The following is a 5,927-nucleotide window of genomic DNA, read 5'->3' as shown; positions in this document are numbered from 1 at the left end:
AGCTTTTTAAATAGGAGGCCTTACCACATGACCTCAATTCCCTTAGCAAATCAACACACCATCTAGTGCTCACCAATCCCAGCCTCTGTAGAACCAGCTCCTGTAGAAGACTTTCAAACTGCACTTCCGAAATGACTTGCCTCTGGAAACTCGACGAACAGTGGCACTCGATTCAATGGCACTTAACAACAACAATAACAAGGTAATAAGAGTGATATGGATAGTGAAAGATAGGCCATCCAAAAGGTTTAAAACGAAAAATAAAGAAGGGGAAAGAGGTGATGGACCCCTGGATAAGACAAGGGCGAGCTCCAATCTCACAGCTTGTTATCATCAGAAAAGGAGAGAAAAGAGTGAGTACTCCCTGCCTTAGGTGAACTCAGCTTACTGACTCCCAATCTCCGAAATCTTGATCATATCCAGCCCCACCTAGGGACTTGTATAATTGGCTGTGGTGAGGTCTACTTCTTGGTGTAAAAACCTTTTTTTGGCTCTTGCTGATTCAAATTAAGTACTTCCTTCCCATTTCCTGGGAGACTCCAGTCCTCTTTTACGAAAATGAGAGAAGCCAGGTAGTAATTCTAGCCCTTTACAGACTAATGGGATTTAAATAGGCTTTGATGACAGTATGAAAAACGCAGAAATGCTAACCAAAACGCTAACAGTTTCAATCTACCAGATAAGTAGTTTTCTATTCTAAAGATTTACAATCTCAAAAAATCTGAGGCAGTGAGTTCTTCACAATTAGTATTGTCTTGCTGAAAAATTATTTCTTTCTTAAGATTGCCTCCTGCTGTTCCTGGCCATACTTCAAAATTAAGCTTTTAAATCACTATTATTGAAAGGCTGAGTGTTTTAGCTCACTATAGCCATTGCTTCTTTTTATAACATGGTGAATAGTACTAAAGAAGAAGTCTTTCCCTGTTATTCTTTGTCTCTTCAGTTTATCTGTTTGGCTGAAAGGAAGGACAAGAAAACAAGTTTCATTCCTGGGGCATTGATTTTTTTTGTTTAAAACAAATGAAAGAGGCATAAATTCCATCAGTAAGTAAAGGGCATTTGTAAGATTATTTATTGATTTGCTCATAGCTATCTGACTCACTCATTGTTGTGAAGTCTGTCTGAGCCACAGTGGTCCTCCTTTGAGTTTCCAGGTTATAAGTCAGAGAGGATATTGTTCATCTTCTCCTTCAGAACCCCAGGTAGCTTCTGCCAGAGAAGAGAGTCCTTTGGGTTTGCAGTACAACTTCCTACAACTAGACCACCAGACTTCCTTGATAAGCATCTGAAATAGGAGATCATCTCCAGATGATAAAGTAACCCACAAGGAATTGCACTGCTAACTCAATATTATTGACACTTTGGCAGTTCAAATCTCCCAGTTCAGTTCACCTTCGAGATTAAACACAGTCACTCTCTGCCTGGGCAGTTTACACTCTTGGAAACCCAGTGGAGGATCTGCTGTGTGTTTATTCCAACTCTACGCCAATCAATTATGAAAATAAATTATGGAAATGAAAGCTTTTGTTTAAACTCCAAAAGTTTATTTTTTCTTTTCTTTCTTTTTTTTTTACTTACTAAAGACTCTTCTTTTGACTCTCTGAGTACCACCATGGCAGTCAACAGGAACAAGCTCCTTACAAAAGGTGTGGCAAAGAGGAGCAAAGAAGAAAGTGGTTGATCCTTTTTATAAGAAAGACTGGTATGCTGTAAAGGCACCAGCCATGTTCAATATAAGAAACATTGGGAAGACATTAGTCACAAGGGCTCAAGGACCCAAGATTGCACCTGACAGGCTCAAAGATACTATTTTTGAAGTGAGCCTTGCTGCTTTGTAAAATGATGACGTTGCATTTAGAAAATCCAAGGTATATACAGAGGATATTCAATGTAAAAACTGACTCACCATCTTCTATGGAATGGATATTACGCATGACAAAAGGTGTTCCATGATCAAAAAATGACAGACTACGACTGAAGCTCATGTTGATGTCAAGACTATTGATGGTTATTTACTTTTTCTGTTTTGTGTTGGTTTTACAAAATAAAACAAACTTTGAAAAAACCCCAAAAACAAACCAACACAACAATCAAGTTCAGAAGACCTCTTATGCTCTGCACCAACAGGTCCTCCAAGTCCAGAAGAAAATGATGGAAATCATGATTCAAGGGGTACAGACAAATGACTTAAAAGAAATGGTCAAAAAAGTGATTCCAGACAGCATTGGGAAAGATATAGAAAAGGCTTGGCAGTCTATTTATCTTCTCTGTGATGGATTTGTTAGAAAAGTAAAAATGTTGAAGAAGCCTAAGTTTGAACTGGGCAAACTCATGGAGCTTCATGGTGAAGGTGGTCGCTCTAGAAAAGCTACTGGAGATGAGACAGGTGCTAAAGTTGAACAAGTTTATGGCTATGAGTCACCAGTTCAAGAATCTTTTTAAAATTTAAACTTTTAATAATGACAAATAAAAGTTATTATTTGAGGGTAGGAAAGAGATTTACTCTGATACTATGAAACAGAAATTTTCCACAATCTCTCTGGATAAGTTTTATATGTTCATCAAGTTTATCTCACTTTTGGAAATTTGAATCATGATTACAGATCTATTATGGAAACTCAAATTCTAAAGGAAGCAAAAAAAATGTGGGAAATGAACAAATGATACCTGAAAGTTAGTCTGACAGTGAAAATGTCTGGGTGTTGTATAATGCACTCTGCTTATTCCAAAATGTTGGTTCAAATTTACCCAGAGATAGCTTGGAAAATAGACCTTGCTATATACTACCTAAAACATAACTATATCGAACTTGGTAGAGTGAAGTTCTACTCTGACACATAAAAAAATTAGTATGATTTGGAATCAACAGAAAATAGCTCTTTTTGGTTGTAAGAGATGGAAGTGGATGTGGGCTCTACAAGTTGTCATCATTGTTGGAATTTTCATCTATGCATTATTTTTCTTTGATATGTAAATACTAAAATATAATCTTATATCTATTTCACTTGTCAAACATTTTTGTACTCTATGTTTCCAGTGTCACAGATTTCACTCTGATCTTCATGATTTAATTATCACATTCTGTTAGTCTTCCTTTGTCAGTCTTGTTAACCTTCACATTGTTTCTTCACATGTATTACATGACTCTCCTAGATTAAAAATCTTTCTGAAGGGATAAAGATGAGGAAGAATGAACACTCCTAGAATGTTCTAAACAATTCCATTTTCATATTTTATTTTATTTTTATTAACAACTATAAAATATAAGAAGTCCAAGTATTTAAAATGATTTAAAATCAAATAATGAAAAAATAGAAAAATAAATTTCTCTTTACTAGTCCCCAAAATAAATTTCTTAATTCAGCTTCAAATTATTTTTCCAAATGGCGTAGCGGTGACACCCAGTGGCCATAAAGCATAATCTATTTTTATGTCACTATTTTGACTGAACACCTACTAATAAACTCTATAATCTACAGGTAAATTACATAGCATAACTAAATTTGTATCTTTAAGCTATATATAAGTTTATATATTTAAGCTATATAACTAATATACACTAGAGGAAAAACTCAGAAGTTCCGTTGGCTCAAAGAGTGAAAATAATAATTATTATTTATAGGCATTGAGGTTCAGAGAAAGGATGGGCCTGCAACTCTACAGGAGAGAAACTACTACATCCTACAGACTGAAGAAGAGATAAGAAAGCAAGAGAGGGGTCTACAATCAGGTGAGGGACTCATCCCAAAACTAACACATTGAAGAACTATGGAGGGAGGTGCCTACCATCCCCTGGACTCAAACTGTTCTAGTTCTGGAACCTAGCTGACCAAAGAAGACAATAGACTTCAGGAAGTAAAGACTGCAAACAGGTGAGAGACTTACTCCCTGACTGAGCACAGTAAAGGGCTGTGGAGGGAGCTGTTACTAACCTCCTGGACAGAATCTGTTACAATTCTGGAACCTGACCTTACCACTGTGCAGAACAAAGACGAAAATAGACTTTAGGAAAAGAGGCTACAATAAGACAAGATTCCTGAAAAGCTGTACTGAATATCAGACAGAACTTCTAGGACTTTAGGAAAGGTAAACTTTCCTTCTCCACAGGCCCAGAAAGGACTTCCAATGGAGTGAGTTGTTCATCCTCATAAATGGAACACTTTAAGCCTGAAACTAAGCATGAATATCATAAAGATTATAAGAAAAACCAAAAACAACAAAACAAAAAACAAAAAAAAACCCTATCAACAATGTATGGAGACACAATAGAAAGAACTTAAACACATACACAGAAAAATTTTCACATGATGTCAAGAAAGTAGCAGGCAGCTTCAAATATTTTTAAAAAAATAAAATAAGTCATCTTATTTTCTTCTAACAAAACAAAGTATATTTCAGATCAAACAAATAACTCAGAGGTATGCAGAAGAAACATATTAGTACAGAGTCACAGAAACAACTACACAAGAAGGTACAAACGATGGAAGAAAGACTGAAAGCCATTAATAAAGTGAATACCTCAGAAACAGACAATCAGAAAAAGTAAATTGATGTAAATTTGTAAGAACAACAATAGAAGAACGTGAAAAAGATTGAAGAAAGAATGAATGTCATAAATAAAGTGAATCCCCTGGAGAGGGAACCAGAAGATCTATATCAACATGGAGGAACATGAACAACTATGGAGGAAACCTCAAAGGATGGAAAAAAGAATTGAGAGTATAGAAAAAGAGGTACAAGAACTTGAAAAAAAATCATCACATGACTGAGAGGATGAAGCAAAACAGCACTGGAAATAACAGAAATGCGTGGAAATACAATTCAGAACTTCAAGGCAGAAATGCAAAGGTTTCTAACATGTTGAAAGAATAAAAAAACAAAAAACCAGAGGATATGGAACCAAAACCATGGAACCAGTGAGCTGGAAGATAAGAACCTCAATGGGAACATATTTGAAGAGAAAGCATAGAAGAGAGAGGACAAAAATGAAGATAAAACTAAAATTATGTGAGATGATATCAAAAGGTATAATATGTTTATGGTCAACATTCCAGAACATGATAGGGACAGGGAACACACTGAAAAAATGGTGGAAGAGATTCTAGAAGAAAACTTCTCAGGTATTAAGAAGAATTAGGAAATTCACAGTCAAGCTCAGCAAACCCCAAACAGACTAGACCCCAAAAGGAAAAGTATCAAGATATGTAATAATCGAATTCTCTAAAATCATACATAAGGAGAGAACACTAAACACAGTTTGAGAAAACAGAGTCATCTATAAAGGAGAGCCAATTAGATTAAGTTCTGATTTCTAAGCAGAACCTATACCATCAAGAAGATAATAGGATGATATATATAGAAGGCTTAAAGAAAAAAAAATGCTGACCAAGGATATTGTACCAAGCAAATCTGTCAGTCAGATAAGAAGGAAAAATTAGTACATATGCAGAAAAGTTGGAACTTAAGGAATTAATGAAAACAAGAAATTCTAATGGAAGTTCTTCACACAGGGACACCAAAGGGAAGTGGATGGACCATAGTTACCAGAAGGAATTGAAAAAAAAATTAAAAACAGCAAAATAGCAGTAATTAAAACTGACTTTCAATAGTTATAATTAATATGAATGTATTAACTGAATCATTCAAGCGAAAAAAAAAGAATAGCAGAATGGATAAAAAACAAAGCCCATCAACCTGTTACCTACAATAGATTTATCTAAAAAAAAGACTAAAAATTAAGTGGTGGCAAACAGCATCCTTAAAATAGAATTCAGGTTGAAAATCACCATAAAGATGAATGAAACCTTCTAAAGATTAAGTCTCTATGTTCACCAAAAATTTTTCCACAATAATGGTTTATACAAGGAGGATCCAAGGTGGAGGAAGGGTGGAAGCAGATGCATAAGGATGTGTGTGTGTGTGGGGGG

The 5,927-nt window shown here is 35.3% G+C and overlaps 1 pseudogene; it reads left to right on the top strand.

Moving 5' to 3' along the window:
* Positions 1-281: 281 nt before the first annotated feature.
* Positions 282-2,442, top strand: LOC102859624 (annotated as a pseudogene).
* Positions 2,443-5,927: the final 3,485 nt, after the last annotated feature.

This window comes from Elephantulus edwardii, unplaced genomic scaffold (assembly GCF_000299155.1).
Source record: "Elephantulus edwardii isolate Elephantulus edwardi_28Jun2011 unplaced genomic scaffold, EleEdw1.0 scaffold00188, whole genome shotgun sequence".
NCBI lineage: Eukaryota > Metazoa > Chordata > Mammalia > Macroscelidea > Macroscelididae > Elephantulus > Elephantulus edwardii.
The sequence above is the reverse complement of the archived record's forward strand: the minus strand, read 5'-3'. Positions and strand labels throughout refer to the sequence as shown.